Genomic DNA, 27,897 nt, shown 5'->3' on the forward strand with positions numbered 1-27,897 from the left:
TAATAGGTCACTAATGGAGATATAATATAGTATGTTTGAAAATTTTGCCAATAGATAAGGGTTCTTCAAACTGGCTGGTGTTTAAATATTTTTTTTAACAACTTTCTTTCACCTCTGGCTAAAAAACTAAAATCTAATTTTAATATTAAAAGTGTAATAAATAGGTAAGTAATAAAGTAAAATATAAAAGAAATGAAATTGAAAAATGAATAAGATCTTACCATCAGAATAAACAAAGAAAACATTGGTCAGGTTAAGGGTAAAAACAGATATTAAATACAACAAAGTTGGAATTCAGAGTGAGACTTAATAAATTAGTTTTTTTTTATCTGCTTTTAAGAACACAAAAAAATTTCAAACGCCTAACTTTCCTCACCTCCAACAAATAGTGTCTTCAAATTATTTTTCAGAAATATTTTCCTTTCCAAGTAAAATCCTTGTATTTTAAATTTCCTTATTGTTAGGACTTCCACAAATTGTCTCTTCCACAAATTTTGTCCGCAGGGGATATGACTACTTCAGCAATTCAAGGATTGTTAAATTAGCAAAATTGAATTACGTACTGTAATTTAAACATTGACACATTACCTACACATTCAATCTGAAACTATTCAGTTCAATTTTGTCTTGAAAGTCTCCCTGTATTTTTTTTTTAGAGTCAAGGCATGTTCCCTTATTCAATCTAAAGCATTTAATTGTCCTTTATTCCTGAATTCTTTTCAACTCATTCAGTTAAATTTAGACAAAGCTCAGATCAAAAGTTTACATTTCTACTACATTTTACCAGGAAGTTAGAGGATTGCTGTTTAAAATATTTTTAATCACTAACATTTTACCTGGGAGGGAGGGGACATTAAATTGTCCCAAATATTTATAAACAGCTAGCTCTCTTGTTCATTTCCTCCAAAACTCAGTGTTCTTTTATTGAAACTTGATTGGTTAGTTAAAAAGACTTTTTGACAAATAAGTTTAATCTTTTATGAGGATATTTAAATCAAATTATCGTCCATTGTCTTATCCCTTAAGATCCCTGCATGTTACAGTTTATTTAATGTTGAGAATTTTGAGTTGGGGTTGATTTAATTCTAAGAAAATATTATTTTTGATATTTTTACCCTACTACATATAATCAAGAGGACCATATAAAAAGATTTCAAAATCTTTTAAATGATTTTTTTACAGGGTTTTAAATAAAAATCTCTTAATGCAATATAAATGTACAAAGTATTATCTAGTCATTTAACAAAATAAAGCCAAATATTTGTGCCAAAAAATAAAATGTTTGATTTAGTTTATTTAATAATGTGATATTTAAAAACAAAATATGAATTGTACATGTATGATTTTAATTTCGAAATACTTAACTTTGAAAATTTCATTGAAGAAATGAATTCATGCTTTTCTGTGACTCTATTAAAGATTGAATTAATTTAGTATTTTTATTGTTAACTGTTCAGTATTATTGGTATTCTTCTTTAGTAGGTATTATTGCATATCATTTTAGTTATTATGTTTTGTAATTATGTTGGTCTTATTAAACTTAATTTGTATTTTAACAAGTCAGTTAAATTTGTGAAAAAGCAAGCTTTTTTATATAAGGGGGGGGGGGGGTTTTAATGCAACCATCTCGTAATCAGTGAGCAAATGACACTTAGAATTCGAATTTCGATCTGAACTTTTGCATGAGTAATCCTTGGTAGGTCTATTTTCCCTAAATCGAACAAAAAGTTGGAAAAGTAACGGCTAGCGGCTCAGCCGTTCAGCCGTTTTTTGCCTATTTTCAGGGTAAATCCATCATCAATTACGTAGGAATCGACATTTTAAAACATATTTTTGGTTTAATTCATGTTAAATGTTAGCAATAACCAATTTTAAAACTTCTAGTACCAACAGCTACCGTCTAGAACCGTTTGATAGCGTTTTGGAGTAGAAAAGAGTATTATGTTGAGAGAGGTTTCGTGACTAATTTGCAGTATAAATATCAAGAAAATGGCAAAATAGCTGAGCCGCCAGCCGTTAGCCGTTACTTTTCCAACTTTTTGTTCGATTTAGGGAAAATAGACCTACCAAGGATTACTCATGCAAAATTATAGATGGAAATTCGAATTCTAAGTGCCATTTGCCCACTGATTACGAGATGGTTGCATTAAAACCCCCCCCCCCTTAACTTTTTTGCCTCAATTTTATTTCATAGACAATAAAACTCTGTTCTAACCTATAAAAACAGCAATTATTGTTTAATAAATGATTTTGAAATATAAAAGTATAGCTTGCTGTGCTACTTAAGGGCAACATAATTTTTATTATTTGAACCAAGCCAACTTTAAATAAGTGACCTGATGAAAATGTTGTATTTTAATTGTTTTTTTATTACTTACCTATGTCTTGTTTTGATTAGAATTTCATTTTTGTCGGAGCTTGCACTTGTTATAAATATGAAAAAATCCACTGGCAAAAAAGTTTGTAAAAAACATTTAGTTTTTATTGATGAAATATTTTCATCTGGTGAATTTTAGATAATTGTTTGGCAATAAAATAAGCAATAATGCTATTTTGGTAAAAAAAATTTTGTTTGAAACAATAGCATAGGTTTTTTAAAAAGGAAAAGTATAAAAAAGTCTTTCAATTAAAGTTTTTTTTGTACCTTATAGGTACTTTTAGTGTAAGCTCATCAACCAAAAATGCTTATCCCTAAAAAGATTTTTAACCATTTTAATTTAAAGATCATACGTAAAAAGTAATGTAAAAAAAATTTGCGAAAAAAGTACTTTGAATCTAAGAGAATAAAATATGCTTTCAAGATTATTTTGATTTCTTCTGCAAAATGTAATATATGTTTTAGGTAGGTATAGACTTATATACTACAAACTAGAGTGTCCCAAAAATTTACTGTTTTTTTATTAAAATCCCAAAATATTTTGTATTTATGAACATTTCAAGGTAAAGCTACTCAAGGCAAAATTTTGTATTTGCTTAATCGGAGGGAAGATTTAAAAAAAAAACACCAAATAATTAAGTTTTAGAAAATTGAGGATGTTTTCCATTAACTCTTTAAGGGACTGTCTTGATTTTAATAAAAGTTTTGATCTCTTATTTTCCCACCCATGCCTGTATCCCTGGATCTATGGGCATGATATATTTTATTTATACCTTTCCAATGGAATGAGAAGTGCAGAGGAGAACTTAGATGAAAGAAATAAAAGGTATTACCCCAAGTATCCTTAGTGGACCATATATAGACCTCATTTCTTTCTTTCTTCACCTAAACCTCAAATGGAACAAAACAGAAAATGAGGAAAAGTGCACCTAAATTTTTTTATCATTTCGCTATTACCGCCCTTATTATGCCTAGCTCCAACGGGGAGCCATATTCTTATAAGTTTTTGTACCCTAGAGACCTAACCTTTCAGGGCTAACCTGTATCTAACCTTTCCTCAAATAAGAGAAACAACATATACATATTAATACCAGCACTTTTTAAAACAAGCTAGGAAAAGGGTTTTTGTAGTCAACTTTGAGCTTTAAAGGATAATGCCAAATAAAACTTTGCCTATAAGAGAACACAAAATAAACTTTTGTCTTTGATCTTCCCAAGATCTCAGCAGATAAAAGAGAATATTTAGAGTAAGAGTAATAAAATATTTGCGCATTTGAATATATTCTTTATTTATAGAAACAAGGACGAAAGTGAAAAAAAATTGGTAAATTCAACTACCTAATAGAAATAGTTATATATATATCATATCAAAAAGGAAAAAGTTTAGTCTGCATGGATCTAAAAAAAAGTATCTTCCCACCAAAGCAGTAATAGATTAATATGTCATAAATCTTGAGAAATCTCTATTCCATACATTATATCCTGGGATTTAAAAGTCAAATATAAAAAAGGAAACTCTAGTTAATAACCAAATTAAAATGAGGCATTTTAATGTCAAATTAACCTAAAATAGAATTGTACTTTAATAATGTTTTAAGCAAAATTACTATTTACTGTAACACATATGTATTCGTCCATTTAATACATTTTTTTTATTTATTTTTGTTTTCCTCTGTAGAAATTTAAAATGATCAGCAGGGGTAAATATTTTCTGCACCCTTCCCTCCTCCTTTCCCTTTTTTGTTTCCCTTCCCTTTTAAGGGAATTGTTGAACATATACATACACCCCTGTAATTGTAATTCTTTTTAAATAAAAAAATTCTCGACCACATAACAAGAACATATTTGCCAAAGAAATAAGAATTATGACTGTGAAAAATTATAATATTTTTACTAATCTTACTCGCTCATGTAATCTAATATAATATTGTAGTCCTATTGTGTCAATTGTCTGAATTGTGCCATAACAAAGATATAAAAAAAAGAATACCATAAATGTAACTTAGCTAGTTTTTGATGTATTGGGGCTGGAAAAGTTGGGCATATATGTTTGGCTATTAATATAATTTGTCTTTAATAAAGAATTTAATAAAAAAAACTATAAAGGAGACGTCCCATGAAGGAAATAGACAACATGTAACAATTTAGAGCTGAAAATCACAACTTTACACTCATGTATTTTAAAATACAAAAAGCACTAAATAGGAATTAATTCATTAAATTTTATAAATCAAAAAAATTTGTAAGAAAAATCTTTTAACTTTGGATTGGATAGATACTTGTTCATGGAAGGTCCCCTTCATGAATTTTTTTTGTAATTTAATGTGAACAGCTGATTTTTATGCCCAAAGGTTTCCAAGCCTGTTGTGAGTAATAATAATAACTAAGTCATTGTATTCTATAAAATATATATAAATAATATTAATATGATAATATGGTTCTTGTCATCTTTTTATTTGTAGAATCAACAAAAATGCTGTTTGGATCGATTTGACTTGAAACCTAAAGTTAGCTATTAAGGTAGGTGAATTTTTAGTAGCGCAGCTACTCTTAAGAATTACTTGGATCTACTGCAGTTCACGGTAAAATATTGCTGGTAACGAATATTGCTGAAAATCTATAAATTTTAAAGGCTGCTAGCTGCCAAACGGCTGAACGTACAGATCATACCCGAACACCATTTTAAGCGGCATAAGAAGGCCTACAAATAATCCGGAATAACCAAGATCCAATGATGCACAGGGAAGGCTTCACTGAAGAAAAAACGCGTAAAATAGGCCTTTTTCGCGCATTTCTTTGCACTGCGAGATAATTATGCATTATTGATTTATGGCTATTCCAGATTATTTGTAGGCCTTCGTATGCCGCTTAAAACGGTGTGCGGGCATGATCTGTACGTTCACCCGTTTGGCAGCTAGCAGCCTTTAAAATACATAGATTTTTAGCAATATTCGTTACCAGCAATATTTTACCGTGAACTGCAGTAGATCCAATTACTTTTTAAGGGTTCTACTTACCAAAAGCAATAATGCCAACATTTGCAGAAGCGAAGCTCATTAAAAGACAATTTCAAAAAAGTTTACTTAAAAATCCCATAAAATAAAAAAAATGCACAATTTAAAAAAGCTATTGTAAGTGAGATGTTTATGATCTCAAAAACTGCTTACTGGGAGTTGTAAGCCTTTAAAGAAAATTTAGCCTGTGATTTGAGATTAATAACATATTTATTTTTAAAATCTTTGAAAATGATTATTTACTATTTTTTTGTTGAGAAAATGTTTTTGGGATATTTGATATGTTTGTTACGTAATATTTCTGGAATGTGTTAATTAAAATTTTAGTGCACATCTTCGTAGATTTTTATGAGGAAAAAAGTTTTTTTTTTATATTTATGAAAAAACTGTGACAAAAAAGGGATAGATAACTATTTATACTTCCACAAAGGCTAAAATTCAGATGAGAAATATAATCTTGTATTTAATTTTGTTGACACCCTGAACAAAGAAATTACAAAGTCTGCAAAAAAGAATATTTGCATAAAGGAATATATCTACAAAATCCTCTAAATTGACAGTAGTTCATTAATAATCACCCACCTCTCAATGTTTAAATTATTTGTGTTTCTTATGCTGGTTAGGATTAGATCAATACAATGATCTGAAGGGATAAGACAATAGAGCATGAAAATATTTACATCCTGAAGTGCCATACACAAAATTACCCTTTCTGTAGATGAAAAGTATTGGTGGGATAGTTTATACTTACACTGCTATTGTGTACAACCCAATCTAAATTCGATAAAGTCTTACAGAAGCAAACAAATGTGTTATTCAAACGTTTGGGAAATGAGAAATTTTTACGATGTACAGTCCAATGTCCCCTCCCTTTTGAATAACATAACCTAGGTTCCCGAAAAATCTCTTGTTTGTATTTTAAGGGCAAAAACAAAGTTTTTGCAGACAGGGGGGTGTGGGTCACTAGCAATAATAGGATGTTACTGAATACTATTTTTCATATCCACGTCAACACAAAATATTCAGGAAAGGAGGAAGATGTTCAATTATTTTAATATGATGTTAAATTTTACTAAGATTTTCGCCAACCTAAAGTTTTTTTATTCTATATGTATTTTTGCAAGAGATGGAAAAAATAACCTTAGGTTATATTGGGTTAGGTGATTGCCCCACAGGGTTAGGTAATTGGCCCCGCAGGGTTAGAGCCCCCCGCAGGGGCTAGAAATAGGAGAAAAGCTAATGTGAAAAATATGAAGAATCGGGGCGATGTTACGAAAGGGACTATACCCGACAATCTAAACGAAAGGAAATGTTTGTCCAATCAAATTTAATAAGTCATCAAAGTTTTTTTTACCTAAGATAAAAAATATTAGGTCATTATCCTTCAATGCCCCCTCCCTGCCTGGAATATACCCAACTTAGTGTACAATATGTACATGTTAGAGAACATTTTACCTCACATGAGCCTAACTTTTCGCACATTTTTAAATTTTCCTTCTCAATCAATCATTTACATAACTTTCTAACTTTTACTCAAAGCCATAGATGAATGGATAAATACCTATGGTAGTGTAATAAAAATTTCTACAAAAAAAGCATATATTTCATAAAACGTTGGGTATTTATATAAAGTTTTGATTACTTGGTTAAAACTAGCAGTGTTCAACGTATCGATTTGTTGGTTAGAAAAATTTGGAAACTTTTCTTATTCTTGATTTTTTGGCACAAAGGGGTTTTTTTTTAATGCAACCATCTCGTAATCAGTGAGCAAATGGCACTTAGAATTCGAATTTTGATCTGGAATTTTGCATGAGTAATCCTTAGTAGGTCTATTTCCCTAAATTGAACAAAAAGTTGGAAAAGCAACAGCTAACGGCTGGCGGCTCAGCAGTTTAGCCATTTTTAAAACTATTTTTAAGGGAAATCATCACGAAACCTATCTCCACATAATACTCTATGCTGCTCCAAAACGTTTTCAACCGGTTCTAGCCGCTAGTTGCTGGTACTAGAAATCTAAAAAAAAATTTTTGTATCATTTCACATGATTTAAAGCAAAAATATGTTTCAAAAAGTTGATTCCCACATAATTTATGGCAGATTTGCCCTAAAAATAGCCAAAAAAACGGCTAAACGGCTGAGCCGTTAGCCGTTACTTTTTCAACTTTTTGTTCGATTTAGGGAAAATAGACCTACCAAGAATTACTCATGAAAAATTTCAGATCGAAATTCGAATTGTAAGTGCCATTTGCTCACTGATTACGAGATGGTTGCATTAAAAAAAAAACCCTTAGCAGTGTCTAAACCTTTACACCAATATTTTTCATTGATAGGAGTAATTTTGTTTACTATATTCGAACTGATTTTCGTAAAACTTTTACACACTACGTTAGAATAATATAACCATAATTTATTATAACTTTTCTATCCCTTTCTCGATGAATTATTACATCGGATGAAAATATTAACTTTATATTTACAATTTCTTGGATTCAAATATCAACATTTATATTAGTATATTTCGTTTGGTAAATCATTTTTTTAAGTTGTATTTATGTCAAATGTTTTTGCGGATTTCAAAAGAAAGGAAAATACATATTGAATTTTAAATTATATTAGTTTCTACATTAGAAATATTTAATTCTAAAAACGCAGTGAAAACACTCACCCCCCCCCCCCCCAGCTAATTTTACCAGCTACCAAAGAGCAGAATTATTACAAACTTCCATTGCCCTGTTCTTGATTTAACTTAGTATATTATTAAAATATTTAAAAATTCAATAATGCTTTAATGGACCTCATAAAAACATATTTATAGTATTACACTTTCCGAAACCTATCCTAACCTGACATAAATATCCTAAAAATAGAGGTGCAAGGGTATTTGTAAATTAGTATGCTCATTTTGCATTAAAGGGATTTTTTTGTAAAGCTACTATAAAGATCTTGGTCAGTCGTGTTTTCTTGACGTCTTGCCATGGCACTATTTCATCTTTAACAGAAGAGAAAACTAGTGATTAGGAAAGTAAAAGTATGTTTCAAAGGTCATGCTAATTAAAAAATTATATTCAGTACTTCAAAAAGTTTTGTTACTATGTAACAAACTTGTTCTTGGTCTAAATGTCTGGAAAAAATACATTTATAGTCTAAGCCCAGGTATTTATTGTAAAAATGTATTTTATTGGAAATAAATATTCTTAATATATTTTAGAAATATCAGATAAAAGGAATTAAGCAAAGGTTGGATTGAATAACTCAAGCGTATAAAATGTTTTAAAGAAATAAATGATAGGTCAATACAAGATATGTAAAACGTTCTAGAATTTAAGTTTATTGATATAAGCTAAATTTTAGTATGTATTCGAGGGTAATTAATTCTTGTAAAAGGTATTTTCTATCGAATAACATCAAAACTGAAATTGATTTAAATGGCTAAAGTGTCCGAACTTACCAAATACACTTTTTGCAAATAAATATTAGAGATAAGATTATTCTATATTTCCAGAGAGTGAGGGGACAATTAGCTGTTTATTACCCTACTCCCAAAATTTTTAATAACGTTGGCTTAACAACTTTGGGCACTTTTAATGAATTTTGATTGGTTGATTCTTTAAGTTGAATGTCCTAACGTTTCAACCAATAATTGTAATCTAGAGAAGAGGAAATATTGTATCATCATTGGGGATGTATATCAATTTATCGGCCATTGTGTTATCCCTTTAGATTCCTGCTGTATTCCTCTAAAACGGAATCTATTATGAATATTTGTTCTTATACCTAATTATGATAAAGAAAATATATACATGTACCTGATTTATCCTAATATTACATTATACCTAATATATTATTCTCTATTACATACATAAACACTTTTCATGCTACAAGTTTTTACCATTTATATCATTTTTATAGTTTTAAGTAGCGCATCTACTTTTGCTTCTCCAGACATTTGTTTGTTGTTAAACTAAAAAATATAATCAATTTTAATAATCAAGCTATTTTAAATGTCACTTGGATGAAAAAAAAACAAGGATGATAACATCCTTAAAAGCGAAGCTCTACAATCATCATAAGGAAGGACAAACAAACAATAATTCTTGTAAAGTCTTAATAAGCTAAACATTATTTTTTTAGTCCAAACAAAGTTGTACATTTTGTTGCAAAATTGCGAAAATACAGGATACGGTATTAGAACTTACCATCATATATAGGATTTGATATTATAGAGAGCCTCGCTTATAATATTGTACCTTGTTGTCATAGTAATTATTATTGCATAAAATCAGAAGAATAGGATAATTATATCATACATAAAGTTGTTGCCAAAAAAAGCAACACAGCATGTAATAAATAGACGTATGGTCTGTCTGGTAACGAAAAGAGAGTTGTTACGGTCTTTAAATCGTACATCTGTTATAAGAAACATCATGCAAAGTTTGAAATAGATAGGAAGAATTCTAACATGTCTAAATTAAATAAAAGAGCTAATCGTTACGGACGAAACGACGAATTGATTGTAATTATATATAAAAAAAATTGCTACTGTATTTCAATACTAAAATCATTCGCTTTCTAATCAATAATGTGGTTAAGTTGTTTTTATGCATTTACATAACCATTTATTAAATTATTATTTTCTATAAAAAAGTTCTTTTATAAGTTCTCTCAATAAACCATTGTTTTGGTAAAGTGGAAGATTTTCTATTCTTATAATCGTAATACCTAATCATTTTAATCATTAAGTTTTTATCTCATTTCTTTACAAAGAATCTTTGAAATAATCTGTATTTCTGAATTAGAAGATTTTTTTTTGGCTTAGTAGTCAGACAGGGAGAGTTGATTTATGAATAAAACACGTAATTAAGGACTTTTATAAACATTACGTGGTCTTCTAAAGCATAACTTCTTATATTACAATACAAGATATTTCAAGGATTTTCTCCCTTCTAAGTGTATTATAGAATACTTTCCTCTTCTTATTTAATAATTTATTCCTTTAAGAACAAACTATACATAAGGGGGGGGGGGGCGTAATGACATAAGCTCTTAAACCGTGAGCAAAATGGTCTAAATATTGAGCTAGACCCTTCAAACTTGGTATATACCTAAGCTTAGTCCTATAGGTATTACATCTAAATGGCAAAAAAATCCAAAATTTTTTATTTTTAGGTTAGGTTAGGTAAGAAAAACCCTGCGGAAATGGGGTTTTTAGGCTTTTTTGGTCTATTTTGATGTGGAAACTTGCCTTAAATTGTTTTTTCTTAGGGTTTTAACTTAAATACACTGTATCTATTCATATGGACATTATTTAAGATGATTCAGCAAGTCGGGGACTGACCCCAGGGGGCTAGGTGGGTGGCCCGCAGGGTTTAAGTTAATTTTTCCCAATATATTTGTTGTGATACATCAAATTATAGGTTTTTTAGGTCAAGGAACTCAAATTCAGAGCTAAAATAAGCATTAGACTAATCTGAAGCTAGCCCCAGCGGGCTAGGTTGGTGGCCCGCAGGGGTTAAGTGCATTTTTTCTAATATATATCTTGTTATATATCAAACTATAGGTTTTTTAGGTCAAGAAACTCAAATTCTGAGCGAAAATTAGCATTAGACTGACCTGAAGCTAACCCCCCCGGGCTAGGTTGGTTTTCTGCAGGGCTTAAGAGCATTTACCTAACCTAACCTAGAAACTTAACTTATATTTTCACAGGTTTTTTTCTTGAATAAACAGTGTCTATTAATGAGAACTATATTTAGGATGATTCAGCAAGTCGGGGACCGACCCCAGGGGGCTAGGTGGGTGGCCCGCAGGGGTTAAGTTCATTTTTCCCAATATATTTGATGTGATACATCAAATTATAGGTTTTTTAGGTCAAGGAACTCAAATTCAGAGCTAAAATAAGCATTAGACTAATCTGAAGCTAGCCCCAGCGGGCTAGGTTGGTGACCCGCAGGGGTTAAGTGCATTTTTTCTAATATATATCTTCTTATATATCAAACTATAGGCTTTTTAGGTCAAGAAACTCAAATTCTGAGCGAAAATTAGCATTAGACTAACCTGAAGCTAACCCCCCCGGGCTAGGTTGGTTTTCTGCAGGGCTTAAGAGCATTTACCTAACCTAACCTAGAAACTTACTTATATTTTTACAGGTTTTTTTCTTGAATAAACTGTGTCTATTAATGAAGACTTTATTTAAGATGATCCAGCAAGTCGGGGACCAACCCCAGCGGGCTAGGTGGGTGGCCCGCAGGGGTTAAGTGCATTTTCCCTAATATATATGATGTGATACATCAAATGATATGTTTTTTAGGTCAAAGAACTCAAATTCAGAGCTAAAATAACAATAGAATAATCTGAAGCTAACCCCAGCGGGCTAGCTGGGTTGCCCACGAAGTTTTAAGATTTTTTGGATAGGCCTCCAGGTTCCGGAGCTCCAGGCCTCCAGGTGCTCTCTGTACAGGTAAAAATGAAAAAAAAAAAATTTAAGTTAAAAATCAACTTATAAAACAAAATATGCATCTTTTTTCTTCAAATATGTGAATAATATTAAAAAAGATGCATATTTTGTTTTATAAGTTGACCTGTAACTTAAAAAAAAATTATTTTTTTTCATTTTTACCTTTACAGAGACCACTTGGAGGCATGGAGCTCCGGAACCTGGAGGCCTATCCAAAAAATCTTAAAACTTCGTGAAATTCATCATATAAGAATGATTTTATCACTAAACACCTATCCTCTCAGTCCAAAGATAAAGCCTAGGTGCCAGGTTTACGCAAATGTGTCAAAACTTCCCCCCCCCCCCTTATATGTTTTTTAGGTCAAAGAACTCAAATTCAGAGCTGAAATAAGCATTAGACTAATCTGAAGCTAACCCCAGCGGGCTAGATAGGTAGCCCACAGGGCTTAAGTGCATTTTACCTAACCTAACCTAGAAACTTACATTTAATATTTTTTTTTAGGTTTTTTTTCAAATAAACTGTCCATTCATGAGGATCTTTTTTCAGATGATCCAGCAAGTCGAAGACCGACCCCAGCGGGCTAGGTGGGTGTCCCTCAGGGGTTAAATGCATTTTTTTTTAAAAGTATGTGTTGTCATACATCCAACTATAGGTTTTTAAGGTCAAGAAACTCAAATTTACAGCTAGTAAAAGCATCAGACTAATCTGAAGCTAGCCCCAGCGGGCTAGGTGGGTTGCCTGCAAGTCTTAGGTGCATTTTACCTAACCTAACCTAGAACCTTACTTGTTTTTTTTTATGGTTTTTTTTCTGGAATAAACTGTGTCTATTTATTAGAACATTATTTAAGATTTAAGACCCCAGCAGGCTAGGTGCGTTGCCCGCAGGGGTTAAGTGCATTTTTAGTTGTCATACATAAAATTATAGGTTTTTTAGGTCCAGAAATTCAAAGGGGTAGTTTCACGAAATGCATTTGAACTTAATTTAGTGAAATGCATATTTTTTCCTGGTTAATTGGTTAAACTACATTTATATGGCATTTATTTGAAAGAATTTCAATTTTGATAGTTCAATGTTAGCGGTGGAAGAATTTAATATGCTAATAGGATACAATTTTTTAATTTAATGTATACCACATACCACGAAAAAACTAGCATCAGGTTGCTATTGTGTTTTTTTAGCTCCAAATTGACTTTAAAAACCTATAGTTTGATGTATAACAACACATAATTTGGAAAATTTACCCCTGCAGGCCACCCACCTAATCCGCGGGGGTTAGCCTTAGGTCAGTCTAATGCTTAAAATAGCTCTGAATTTGAGTTTCTTGACACAAAAAACCTATAAATTGATGTATGACAACACATACTTTAGAAAAAATGCACTACACCCCTGTGGGCCACCCACCTAGCCCGCTGGGGTCGGTCCCCAACTTGCTGGATTATCTAAAATAATGTCCTCATTAATAGACACAGTTTATTCAAGGAAAAAAACCAAAAAGAATAAGTAAGTTTCTAGGTTATCTACCTAGCCCGCCGGGGTTAGCTTCAGGTAAGTCTTATGCCAATTTTAGCTCTGCATTTGAGTTTCTTGACCTTAAAAACCTTTATTTTGATATATAACAAGTTCTATATTGGAAATAATGCATTTAACCTCTGCGGGCCACCAACCTAGCCCGCTGGGGCTAGTTTCAGATTAGTCTTATGCTAATTCTGGCTCTGAATTTGGGTTAACTGACCTAAAAAACTTATAATTTGATGTATCGCAACATATATATTGGGAAAAATGCACTTAACCCCTGCGGGCCACCCACCTAGCCCGCTGGGGTCGGTCCCCGACTTGCTGAATCATCCTAAATAAAGTCTTCATTAAAAGACACAGTTTATTCAAGAAAAAAACCTGTAAAAATATAAGTAAGTTTCTAGGTTAGGTTAGGTAAATGCTCTTAAGCCCTGCAGAAAACCAACCTAGCCCGGGGGGGTTAGCTTCAGGTCAGTCTAATGCTAATTTTCGCTAAGAAATTGAGTTTCTTGACCTAAAAAACCTATAGTTTGATATATAACAAGATGTATATTAGAAAAAATGCACTTAACCCCTGTGGGCCACCAACCTAGCCCGCTGGGGCTAGCTTCAGATTAGTCTAATGCTTATTTTAGCTCTGAATTTGAGTTCCTTGACCTAAAAAACCTATAATTTGATGTATCACAACTAATATATTGGGAAAAATGAACTTAACCCCTGCGGGCCACCCACCTAGCCCCCTGGGGTCGGTCCCCGACTTGCTGAATCATCTTAAATAATGTCCATAGGAATAGATACAGTGTATTTAAGTTAAAACCCTAAGAAAAAACAATTTAAGGCAAGTTTCCACATCAAAATAGACCCAAAAAAGCCTAAAAACCCCATTTCCGCAGGGTTTTTCTTACCTAAGTTTGAAGAGTCTAGCTCAATATTTAGACCATTTTGCTCACGGTTTAAGAGCTTATGTCATTACGCCCCCCCCCCCCCCTTAAATCACATAGTCTTGAATTATTAATATATACAGTTTATAAAATAGCACATAAAGGGGGAGGTCATTTTCTAGTAAATTACGGAATTTACTAGAAAATGACCTCCCCCTTGTTAATAACAAGCGATATTATAATATATTGTAAAAAAAAATTAACTAGTTATATTTGGAGACAGTTTGAAAATCAAATACTAAAATATTTTGTGTTGTCTTTATAGAATACTTTCCTATACTCTTTGCTTTAGGGCAAGCATTCTTATGGTAAAAGTACATTCCTATGTTTGGGTTTATTTGCATCTAATACCTAAGCAATGTTCAAAAAAATAAGTTAAATCCCGTACAAAGCATTTACAAAAAAAATGTGGATTTTGTTTTAGTAATGTTGCTAATTATTGATAATTATCACATTAATTTAAAGATTGCTACTCAAATCGGCTGAAAAAGTTCAAGCCTTCCTCCCTTAAAATACTAATCGCCAAATTACATCACTGTGGAATTTGTAGATGTTTGTTAATCAACATTATGTTTTCGCAATACCAGTTGATAAAATCCCATTTCATCCTCATAGTTACTAAATTACAGATAGACATTGTAAACTTTAGAAAAGCTTCGCTTTAAGCTTGAAGTCAGTAACACAAAATAAAGCTAAATAGTGTCCTTTCAATCAGATTTATGAAAGTAATATCCGAGAATGTGGTCTAAAAGAAACCTGATGTGTGTTACAATCAGAGCTAAAGGGATTTGTCTGGATTGTTTACTTTAGGGGTCTTTGGTTTATACAATAGACCAATATCTTATTGTATAATAGTAAGTTTTTTTGGTCTAGAGCTCAAGATCTCAATACCTACCGAACCGATTAAGTTTTCACATAGCTCCTGTGATGGCTTTAGGCCATTGTATTTTCAGAATGTCATGGGAAGGTTTTAAGCTATCTTTCTAGCCCCTCTATGCCTCTTAAAATTAAGAGCCCCTATTGGCTTAGGGCTTAGTCGTTAGTTACTAAAAAAGTAATTACAAATAATGAGTTATACATTTTCTGTAGTAAAAAAATATGACAAAACATTTGATTTTTACATATCTGATGCCCCTTAAAATCTTCTTAATGAATTTAACTCTTAATTTCTTCATAAACTCTTCAAAGAACTCCCTCTTTTAGTAGTTTTCTTTATATTATTTATTTAGTGATGTTAGATGGAATTTGATATCATTGAAAAATAAATACCCGTTTATTGATGCTATCAAACCCTTTGACAAAGTCTAAAGTACACAAATAAAAATTTTCGAATACAACTTTTTATAACTTAACCATTCCTTTATTCTTTGGTATTCCCCTCACTTTTTACGATATTACCTTTTTCCTCATACATAATATGAATAAACAAGTATGACAACATCCATTAAATCGAAGCTCTGAAATGGTAGGACAAACGAATATAAAATTATAAGTTTAACAACATTTTAATTAAAGGGGTAGTTTCACGAAATGCATTTGAACTTAATTTAGTGAACCGCATATTTTTTCCTGGTTAATTGGTTAAACTACATTTATATGGCATATAATTGAAAGAATTTTAATTTTCTACCACGTAGTTTTTGAAACATTAAGACTTGAAAATCGTCTTTTTAAATTGCATATATCACAAAAGGACGATTTTCAAGTCTTGATATTTTCAAAACTACGTGGTAGAAAATTGAAATTCTTTAAATATATGCCATATAAATATTGTTTAACCAATTAACTAGCAAAAAATATGCGGTTCACTAAATTAAGTTCAAATGCATTTCGTGAAACTACCCCTTTGTCGCAAAACTGTTTTAATACATGAAACTTTTTAAGGACATACTTACATTTTAGTATTGATTATAAAGAAGCTTCGCGCATAACATAGTACTACTATGTCATCCTAGGAATCAGTTATATTATATGAATTGGATAGTTTTATCACATGAAAAATTGTTGTCAAAAAGAAAAAAAAGCATGTCTAAATTAACGAAAAGAGCTAGGTAACTGTTACGGACGGACCGACCCTAATTATAGAAAAGCTTTGCTTTTAAAAAAGAATGACCTTATCCACTAGAATCAAAGCAGTCTAAAACGTACTTAAACCTACTTTCCAGACGTTGTGCTCCCCACGATACATTGTTTTTTGAATGATTTTTTTTCTGAGGGGGGGGGGGGGGCACTCGCGCCTTAAATTCTCAATGGCCCATCATAAAACTTGTATGAAATTTTGCAACTTTTAGTCGAGCCCTTTACGAGATCTTGCAGAACATATACTATAAATAGGATAATGGGATAAATAGAAACCTAGCTGTGAACTATATTGAGCTTCGTTGAAATGAAAAAAAACGTACCACCTCATATAATAGAAAGAGTTACTGACTGTAAAGCAGTTTACGAAAGAGTTGAATTAATATTGAATCATATGCAAAACATATGAGAGAAGAATATTATTTATCTTTTTTCTTTTTACTATACCACAGTATTTTTGTACTCCTATGATCATACACCTATTTATTATCCAAGCATATATTGATTAGGTATTATCCTATAATGTGTAATGTGTAGGTATTATTTCAAGGACGTATTACGATTAACAAAAGGTTGGGGTCAAAAGGGAAATATTTATAATATTTATATTACTTCAATCTCCCCCGCCATCCTCCCGCCCCCCTCCCCCCCCCCAAAAAAAAATTGTTTTTCAGGGCAAATCTATTTTTAATTCAATATAAAACTTTTCTGTGGTTCTATCCAGGGAAAGTAGGGTAGGGAACATGGAATGTTAAATATAATTGGGTTTATCAAAGCAATTGGGCTACTTAACTTTTTAGCCTATTTAAGATCTTTGGTTTATGTTACATCCTATTATACCTAATTTGTGAACTTTCCTCATGGATCACCTTTATTATTTAGAATATTTGTTTCTTTTCCTGATAAGGTGTCTGTGTAATATAAGGCCTAATTGTTATTTGGAGTAAAGCTTGTCTATATTTCATGGAGTTTGTCACTCTATCAATTTTTAAAAAACTTCCATTTTGACTCACTTATAATCATAAAAAAACACTACCTAAAAAGATACAATATTTATAGAATACTTTTTATCTGCACACAAACAATTCCAAAAAGTGTGTTTACAAGTGTGGCTAAGTCCCTTGATAGAAAAAATAGCCTAAAACCATACCAAGACTTAAATATCAAAAAATAAAAATAGATTAAAACCATTCTGGAACTTATGTGTGGATTCCCTTAAACTGGAGAACTTAATAGGTTCAGTAGTTATTGAAATCTAAAGCTACAGGCAAAAAATCCTTACTACTTTATATAATAGGATATACAAATGTCGGAAAATCATCGAGTATTACATTAGATATTAAGTTCTAAATAGGATATAATTATCCTGTTCTGTTTATATAACCTTACAATTTTTATTAATGATTATCATCATAATACAGTTTATTATTATTATATTAAAAATAAATAATTACTGTTTTTTTTTACATGCACTTAAAAATAATATCCTAGCTCACAATGCTTCCTTTAAATAGGCAAGGATAGTTTAGGTTAAGTATATTTCTGTAGGGTTAATGTTGCCTATAGGGGCTAGATCTAAGTCTTGAAAATGTGTGTGTGGGGGGGGGAGCCGGAGGGGGGGGGGTGTTAATATGTTTATCATAACAATAAGTATGTGTAAATAAGTTTCGTTATTATTATAAAAAAAAAAAAATATGTTATTATATTTTGTGATATAAGCTGTCTGTCTATAATATTATGTATTCCTCAGAAGTAATAATATTAATATTATCATAGATAATACAATTTTTAGTATAGTCTCGTTTAGACATGCACAAAAATCAGGGATCTTAGGAGATAAGACAATGAACGATAAATTGAAATACATCTCCATTGATTATAAACAAAATCATACTATACGTAGATTTAATTAGTAGTTTAAAAGTTTAGACAACTCTAGTCTAAAACCAGAGAACCAATCAAATTTAATAATAGTACTAAAAGTTTTTATGCTTACAAATAAAGTAACGTGGTTATAAAACTTTGGCTACCAGTGATTTTTGCAGTCCAATGTCCCCTTCCTTTTAGTATGTTAAGAAGGAAGGGGATGTTTGACTTTACTAGTCCCCAAAGTTTTAGAAACAGTATCTATTATTCGTTTGATTAGAAATGACGGATACTCTAATTAAATCTTGATTTGATTGTACACACCTTATTAAGTCTCCAAACTTGTCTAACAATAATTTTAGTGTACAAAGAAGCCATTTAATAAAAAGGATGTAAAATATTCTTGAAAATGGCTTATTTTTATTGCCTATTTACTTATCGGTTGGTATTCTGACTGAAATTGAGATTGGTCGAGATTGTTTGAAAGATTGATAGATTTTTCAATATTTGAGAAAGCAAAATAAGTCTTCTTTTTACATTTTCTTCTGCCTACCCTTAAAAAGCTTATTTGATGATTTACTGGGTAGATTTTATTTATTTTTTCCTATCAGGATTGGGTTACTAACAGCTTTGTTGGTATCATTTTCAAACTTAAAGGTTAATTAATAATGTCTTTCCATCTTATCACACAAAAGTGAGGCAGCACCTTTGGGGGGCTTTTATTTTAGGGTAAGTAGATCACACCACATTTTGTTTGGTCTAATATAACATACAGATTTATTTAAGAAATAAAATTTTTTTTTGAATATATACCTAGAGACTCTTTAGGACAGTAAAATATAGTGACGTTTTTTATATTACCCAAAAACTTATTTTAATTGTAGATTAAAAGAGGACTATTTTGAATAAAGAATAAAGAGTTCTCAATCCTACCATTACATAAGCGGTAATAAAGTTTGACCCCATCAATGTTTATTACAAGAAAGTTTTTTTTGTGCTAAACTTTTATAATCATAATTAGCATAAATACATTTTGACAGAATAAGTTTCAAAGAAGTTACGTTACTAATAAGGTTGGCTGACACTAATTGTGGTTATTAAAAGTAGTTTTAGAATAATTCTTTTAATCGTTAGTGGATAATTCAAAAGAAACTTTCCCCAGACTTACTTCTCAAATATGAGTGGAGGGAAAACGGTACGTGGGAGTGGATACTGTTTATTATTATACTTCCCAAAGTTTTATAATAACGTTTTCTTATTCGTTGGCTTAAAAACTTTAAGGACTTTAATTAAAGTTTGATTGGTTGGTTTATTAGCTTGAGTGTCCAAACGTTTAAACGACTAATTGTTATATACAGAAGAGGTAATTTTGTGTATCATCATTAGTGATTTACATTAATTTATCGGCCATTGTCTTATCCCTTAAGATCGCTGGATATTGCAATATTTAATAAATTAAAATAATCAAATATTTTTTCTAATACTTTTTTATGTAAATTTTAACTTTTTGATGTAAATTTAATGCAATATCTTGTATGTTATGTATAATACTGTTAACTAAAATGTATAACTCATGTTTTACAAATAGACGTACAGACATATAAAGCTATAGAGAAGCTTTGCTACTATGAACATGAACAATATGTGGGGGCGTCTAATGCAATATGTTTTATCTTATGTATAATACTCGCCCATGTTAACTAAAATGTATACCCATGTTTTGCAAATTTGAACATCTAGGCCAATACCGGGTGTTTCATTTACAGGCAGGGATATATACTCTGAAGAACAGTAGACATGTCCTGTAAATTCTTGTGGTGAGGGGAAACTTTCTATTTTATTTAAAATTGGTTAACTTATCCGTTTACCCTCCCAGAGTCCAGAAAAAAGGCCTAAGTCATCATTGAACATTCTGAAAAGCACAGACATAATTGTTATTCCTTTTAAGATCACAATTAAACGTCCCAATTGTACCTAAAATTGTCGTTAGCTTGTATTTGTTTCGCTACATATAAAAATGACTGTTTTTTTGTTTTCAGATGTATGCGTGAAGAGAAAACTCCTGTATTTTGCGTAAACCCTTGAAGATCTATCTTATCCCCTGTGGGGATCAATTAAAGGTAAGAATTAACCTATTCACTATCTGTGTTATTTTGGTGATAGTTCTAGGGATTTTACACAACAGTAAAAAGTAAGTTAAATATTAGAATTATCAAAAAGCTTTTCATGAAAATCAGTCTCTATCTTTGTGCATTTCCATTAGAAATAAAGGGTACATGGCAGATTTACCACTAGCAAAAATATAGTGATATTACTGTCATAAACACAGTTTTACTGTCAAATTCACACCTGCGTTTTTAGGGGGTATGACAAAAATACAGTTATTGCACTGACATATTCACAGTTTTGCTGTCAATTATACACCTACATATTGACAAAAATACATCTATTAAATTTATAATTTGTCAATTATACACCTATATATTGACAAATTTACATCTATTGAATTTATACCTACTTATTTATCCATAATATTTAGTACATCTATTTCAATGTTGGTTGTAGCATTATACCTACCCCTTGATTTACTCCCCTCTTTCTCCCCTTCTCATATCAGATATTGGATCTACTGCAGATCATGGTAAAATATTGCTGGTAACGAATATTTCCAAAAATCTATGAATTTTAAAGGCTGCTAGCTGCCAAAGGGCTGAACGTACAGATCATGCCTGCACACTGTTTTAAGCAGCATAAGAAGACCTACAAATAATCTGGAATAGCAATAAATCAATAATGCATAGTTATCTCGCAGTGCAGAGAAATGAGCGAAAAAGACCTATTATACGCGTTTTTTCTTCAGTGAAGCTTTCCCTGTGCATCAATGGATCTTGGCTATTCCAGATTATTTGTAGGCCTTCTTATGCCGCTTAAAATGGTGTGCAGGTATGATCTGTACGTTCAGCCGTTTGGCAGCTAGCAGCCTTTAAAATTTATAGATTTTTGGAAATATTTATTACCAGCAATATTTTACCGTGAACTGCAGTAGATCCCAGATTTTTTTTCATATTAGTGCAACACTACTCTATAATTAGAATTATTGTTGTGTAGATTGATTCAACTATTATTAATAGTTTTAAGTTATAACAACTTTATAATATTTAAAATATTTATAATTAATATTAATTTCAAAATAGGTGTATTTTTGTCATTAAAACTGTGAATTTGACAGCATAATTGAATTTCATGGGTGTGAACTTGACAGTAAAACTGTGTTTATGACAGCGGAAAGGTGTAATTTTGACAGTGGATAAAAAAATATTGCCAAAAATACAGCTAAAAACAAATTTGACAAAAACACACCCAATTTTTGTCAAAAACACAGTGGCTGTACTTTTGCTAGTGGTAAAAGCGGCAGCACCCTGAAATAAACTTACGTAAGTAAAGTATTACATAGATACTTTGATTCTTAACCGTATTATGTGATAGATGTTTGTAGGATGAAATTTCTACAAGGTTTGGATAACCATTAACCATATTACAACTAAATTGAATTCTTCTTGTCATGATGTACCTATTGAAAATATTTAAATATTTAACAAAGAGGGAGGTCATTTTCTAGTAAATCCCGTAAAGGTGTGTGTTATAAGGCCTAAAAATAGTAGTAGAACGATAAGGTGCTCTATATATTTGTATTTCCTATTGAATAGAACAATAGGGAAGAAATTTTTTTTTTTTTTTTTGATAACCGTACCTGGAATATCTTGAAATTTCTATCAAACGCTTTGTTTGGCTCAAACTGACACAAATAAAAAAAATATAATTATAATAAATCAACCTGTAAAGAATGACTTCTTCCTTTGTTTAATGGTATAGATTGTTCTTAACCTTTACCTTGTACCTATAGAAAACATTATTATTATAATTATATTTTTTTAAAATTTTTGTCAGTTTGAGCCAAACAAAGCGTTTGATAGAAATTTCGTATTTTTTAAAGATATTCCAGGTACGGTTATCAAAAAAAAAAAAAAAAATTTCTTCCCTATTGTTCTATTCAATAGGAAATACAAATATATAGAGCACCTTATCGTTCTACTACTATTTTTAGGCCTTATAACACACACCTTTACAGGATTTACTAGAAAATGACCTCCCTCTTTTATCACTTTTACAACTCAGAATCCAATCAATTTCCACTGGATAAAAACCGGTTCATATTCTTGAAGAATACCTAGTAACTAAATTTGAAATGAGGATAAAGGGTCATGGTAGAAATAGGTTAAGAGATAAACAAGGATCACAACACCCTTAAGTAGCGAATATACTATTACCAAAAAAATTGTGAAAACCAGACCAAAAATTCAAATTTTATGAAGAATAAAGAATATAGCTACTTTAATTCATGCACAAAAAAATCCTTTAGAGCGACGGTAAGTTTAAATTTAATTTTAATACTATTAACCACAAAAATTTAAAAAATCGGACCACAAGCCTCAAATATATGTGCAAATAAGTAGTTAAAGACAAAACCGGCTAAAAAGCTGCCCGACCGCCTTGGATTTTTTAATACTTAATTTTGCTCCATAATAATAGGAATGTTGACAAAAGTTTTAGCATTCCTTTAATAGGATCCCAGAAAATCACATTTCCTCCAAAATATTTCAGACAGACATAAAGACGGAATTATAGAGTATCTTCGCTACTTAAGAAAGGAAACATGTGAGTGGTTTATAAGTTTGAATTTGTCTTCTATATAAGCAGATGCAAAGCAGAAATAGTGCATTACTAACTGACATAGGGGCATCTGATGGGGGTGGATAGGGGTTCTACCCTCCATCATCAAAACAATCTATGCTTATGTTAAGGATTTAAAGGGATAAGACAAAGGACGACGAATAAGGATAAAATTAGGAAGAACAAAACTAACACTTTGTTTAGACTAAAATATTTGTTTGAAAAGTCTATACACTTTAGCTACTTTTTAACCCCCATATAGAATAATGACATACGCCCTTGTGCAAATACAGAGGACATACAACTGAACCATGTTCACCAAGGATTGAGGGATATTCCAATTGGATGCAATTTAGGGGTATTACCATTGTCATAAAGCATTTTTAGAAGATTTAGGTAATAAACCTTTTGACTCTAGAGTCCAAAATATAGAAAAAAGGATCAATTTTTTTCTTTTATTTGTCCTTCCCTCATCCCTGATATTCACAAAGTTATATAGAAACAAATTAACCTAAAAATCAACTTCACAAATATTTTTTAAAACAACTTCTCTATATGTTTCTATATGTTAAATAATGATTTTCTATTCCTAATTTCTACCTACGGCTGCTATACCAGGCGTGTTAGATCCATATAAAAGATAAGAGTATGGGGGAATATTTTACAATTTTATTTTCCAAGTTCTCCATTTTAGGGAATCTTTACACTGAGTAAAGAATGGTTTTACTTTTTTGTGTTGGGAGAGGGGGGGGGGCAAGTATGATGTATTTTAATATTAAATGTGTTTAGCCTGTAAATTTAAGTAAAAAATTTCTGATATTTAAGGTTTATATGTTTTTACACGAAAGGACAGTAAAAAGTCTAATTTTTTTCATTTCAAAAAGGCAACAGTTTTCATGAAAACTATTCTTGTTTTAGATAAGTTTCCCTCTTGCAAGGGTTAAAAATTGTACCAATATGGCGATCAGTTTGAAAGATACCAAAAGATAAAAACATATCCAATTGAATATTATTTTAGGGGTTATCAAAAATGTTTTCATATCTAGACCTAATATTAATATATCTTATTTTGTCTCGTCTCATTGATAGATATGGAAATTCGAGCAATCATATAGCAATTCTTGATTTAAATCAATTGATAAAAATTAAATAAAAATTAATTTAGAACAATTTTATAGTGCAATTAAATAAAATTGTTTTTATTTTACAATAGGTATACCTAGTACCTATTTAATGTTAAGAAATGCTCTTTTTTTTTGCTAAAAAAACATAGCAGTTTATTAAAATCAAGGACGTGCATAGATGAAAAACATCAGAGGGAGGAGCAAATATTTTAATTTGCTTCGCACATCTCCGTGGCACGGATCATTTTATTTTTTTTTGTATCAATTTAAACCAAAAATTAGAGTCAAAAAGTTTTCTTTAATAAAAGTAATTTTATTTATCTATTTTATCTCTCTCCTTAGTTAAGGCCTCAAATGCACTTTTCTTACATAAATCAATGCATTTGGAATAATCCTAGTTTAACCTACAGATACAACACCCCCCCCCCCCTGTCCCCTAACAAACTTTTTCTTGAGGAGGAAGTTAAAATATTTTTGGGGGTTGTATGCCCCAGACCTTCACAACAAGTAGATTTTTAAATAGAGGTGGGGGAGTTAAATTATATGTCTCGCATTTTTAAAAGAAGTTGGGGGTTAGCCACCCACCCCCCCCCCCCCCACCATCCACCCTCTCTTTTTATACTTCAATAACTTTCTTTTGAGATTTAAAGTTAAAATAGTTAAGAGTCTTAACTAAGACAGTCTTAAGACAGGCAGACAGATAGACGAACATCCAACTTTTTTTTGCATTGGAATAGACGTTACCAAGAATGAAATGTAATATGGGCTGTTTGAAAACACTAGTAAACTTTGGGCTCATAAAGAAATAGAAAGAAGGGAGGAGGAAAGAGAGATGGAGAAAGATTGAGAGTGAGAGAGAAAGGCTCTAAACAGAAAACTTGAAGCGATGGTTTGTGTGCATCTGTGTGTGTGTGTGTGCATGGTTATTCGCAAAGAAAATTTGTGTGTGTGTGTGAATAAGTGTTTTACCTACTCTCCTCTAAATCCATCTATCCATCCCCTTTTGACACGCTATATGTTCATATGGCTTAGCAAACATTAAAAACAGCAATTTTGTTACAAAAAATTCATGTCCAATTAAAGATTTTTCAAAATTTGGCTTCAACTTGAGAGGGAGAGGACATTGGAGTATAAATTACACTGGTACCAAAAATTTTATAAATGCGTTCTCTCATTTGTTGGCTGCAACACATTTTATACTTTATCTCGAATTAAATCTGATTGGTTGGTTTAAAGTTCAGCCAATTAATACGGTAGGGATATTTTTGTTTATCATCATACAGGAATAGGGTTTACGTTAATATGTCGTTTATTGTCTTATCCCTTAAAAGATTCCTATTAATTATAGGCATACTAATTTTTTTTAAGTGATAAACCAATTAATGGTGAATCTGATTTGTTGACAATACTTACCAAAAACAAAACTAAATTTTTTTTCATGTTTTTACCTGTTATGTGTAAATAAATTATGGTTTGTTATTGCTGCGCTACTATTAAACACAAACAATTGGTTTTACTTTGGGGACATTTTAAATCTTGTTGTTAGATGGTGAGCTCCTTACACAATGTACAGTTGTTCCTCAGATGTTCAATAACATTTGCATCACATTACATAAAAGGTTTCTATTGTAATGTGATGCTAGAAAGGAAACTTGCTCTAGAAACAGCCCTGAGTCGCGAATACCTTGGCTGTTCCCTATGCTAGTTTGTCTGTGTGTATGTGTAAGTTGGTTAGGGTGGATCGTTTTGTCGAATGCCTAGTTGATTTAATTTACTAATTTTACGGGCGGTTTTCCTAATATATTTTATAGTCAATATGAACCTTTGATAGGAAATGTTTTTATTCTTATTGTAGGTTAGGTTAGGTTAAGTAAGGCTTAGTATAGCTCTGCAGGGCTAGAGCTTTAATAGTATACTATTCGGTACAATCATACCATTTAGTTAAACCTTACATAACACTATGGGTTAAATATAACTCTCGCTTTCTAGATTAACTTTACCTAACCTAACTAATTAAAAAGCAACATCTTATAGGCCATTTTTTTATCATGACCAGAAAAAAATTACAATTATGAATAATAAATATCGGAAAATACATTATTAGATTACTTTTGTTATCTAACACTTTTAAAATTTTAGTTTACATATTTTAAAACCCTTTACAAATGAGAAAATTGGACCATCCTAATTGTGTGTTTGTGTGTGTGCGTACGTGCGAGCCTAGGGTGAGAGCGACAGCGCGAGAGAAAAGGCACTCTCTCTCTCTCACACTAGCTCTCCCTCCCTCCCTCCCATCTCCCCCTCTCTCTCTCCCTCAGACGTACAAGCTCGTAGTTTCTTGACACTAGCGCAGGGGTGAGCCTATGCGCTAAGACTCATATGCCCTCCGGCTAAAAATAAGAATTTCTACTATTGAAATTGTTTAGTTATAATAATTACTGTAAATGTTATATATAAGTTGTGTCTATTAAATAGTCTTTAAGTGAATAACTCTAAAAATGTGAATTAAAAACATTTCTTTAAAAGGTATGTTAGTTTTAGATATTAATATCTTGAATATAAACACAATAAGAAAGTTGAAATCAGAACCCTTAGGTATTGTTTCTTATTATTCTTCCTTTTTACCTTTAAATTTGTGATTACAGAACATATTTGTTTTTTCTTAAAATTGTATAAAACGTTTAATCTAATGTTTTAATTTTGATTGTTTATCTCCAATTTCTTTTATAATAAATGAAATTAAAGCAATGACTTGTTCTATTGTAATTTTATATTAATATTAAACATGAATATACAATAAAATGCAGTTAGGTTTGAAAAGGCTGTTTTCATGCAATTGTTACTATTTTTAGCCTTTTTATTACATTGAACTAAGGATCTAAGTTAAAGGAAATAATATAGCACATTGACAATCTCCCTCCGTAGGTGTTCCGACTTGCCATTGTTCTTAATTTGAAGATTTTTGAAAATAATGATCTTTTTCAACTGTTAGCTGAATGTTTCCCAAAGGAAAATTAATTATTAATAGGCATATTTTTATGTAACCAATCGTATATAGAACAATTTATTTTAGTAAACATAACTACCTTGCTGTATAACCAGGAATCCGGTATAACTAACAGGAAATAAATCAAAAATATAATAAAGTAGGATAGTTAAAATGGTAGTGATAATTTGAGATGTATGTGGCATTAAATCAAAAATGTATTATATTGGCTGTCTTGGTATTTTATTACTAGAACCAACGCAATTTTTCCTATTTTGACTGCAAGTCTTAATACTTTGTTTTCTTCCTCATCATTTTAGAAATCTCGTAATCTAAGTATTCAAAATAATATTTATATAATACTTAAAGACTTAATTACTTGAATTACGAGAACTCCACTAATTGATGTTTTCTTTTTAAAAAGAAAACATGGAAAAAAATTTAAAAGGTACATTATTCCTTATCTATAGTTAATGTCTATAAAGGAAAGTAACTTCAATTTATGTCCAACATCTTATTTTAGGTATTTACCTTTTGGAAAGGGAAAATCAAATTTTGCTACTTAAGCATTATCTCTCTCTCTCTTCCCTGTTCTCTCTATCTCTCTAAATTTATCTTATGTGGGATAAATGGACAACTAAATCGATAATTTCAAGGAAGCTTTGGTCTAGCCTTTAACTGGTTATATTCTATAAATTTCACCTGAGTTATTGAAATAAATGCAAATGCGCAACACTAAGCTACTTAGAACTCGGTTAACGTGTAATAATGATTAAAATAATTTTAGGATTTTAACGTTCTTTAGCAAACT

At 31.0% G+C, this 27,897-nt stretch overlaps 1 protein-coding gene across 6 annotated transcripts in view; it reads left to right on the forward strand.

The window, feature by feature from the left end:
- The first annotated feature begins 2,726 nt into the window (after positions 1–2,726).
- LOC145317409 (uncharacterized) overlaps positions 2,727–27,897 on the forward strand; it is a 121,734-nt gene continuing 96,563 nt past the window's right edge. For 4 of the 6 annotated variants that reach the window (XR_013878987.1, XR_013878988.1, XR_013878985.1 and 1 more), the window contains exons 1-2: positions 2,727–4,897; positions 20,285–20,365. The gene's annotated coding sequence lies outside the window, so the exon portion shown is untranslated. Of the gene's footprint in view, positions 4,898–20,284; positions 20,366–26,430; positions 26,627–27,897 lie in introns of those variants that run through there. The other 2 variants (XR_013878986.1, XR_013878989.1) reach the window with 2 other exon arrangements.

This window comes from Acartia tonsa, chromosome 4 (genome assembly GCF_053477335.1).
Source record: "Acartia tonsa isolate MP-2025a chromosome 4, ASM5347733v1, whole genome shotgun sequence".
NCBI lineage: Eukaryota > Metazoa > Arthropoda > Copepoda > Calanoida > Acartiidae > Acartia > Acartia tonsa.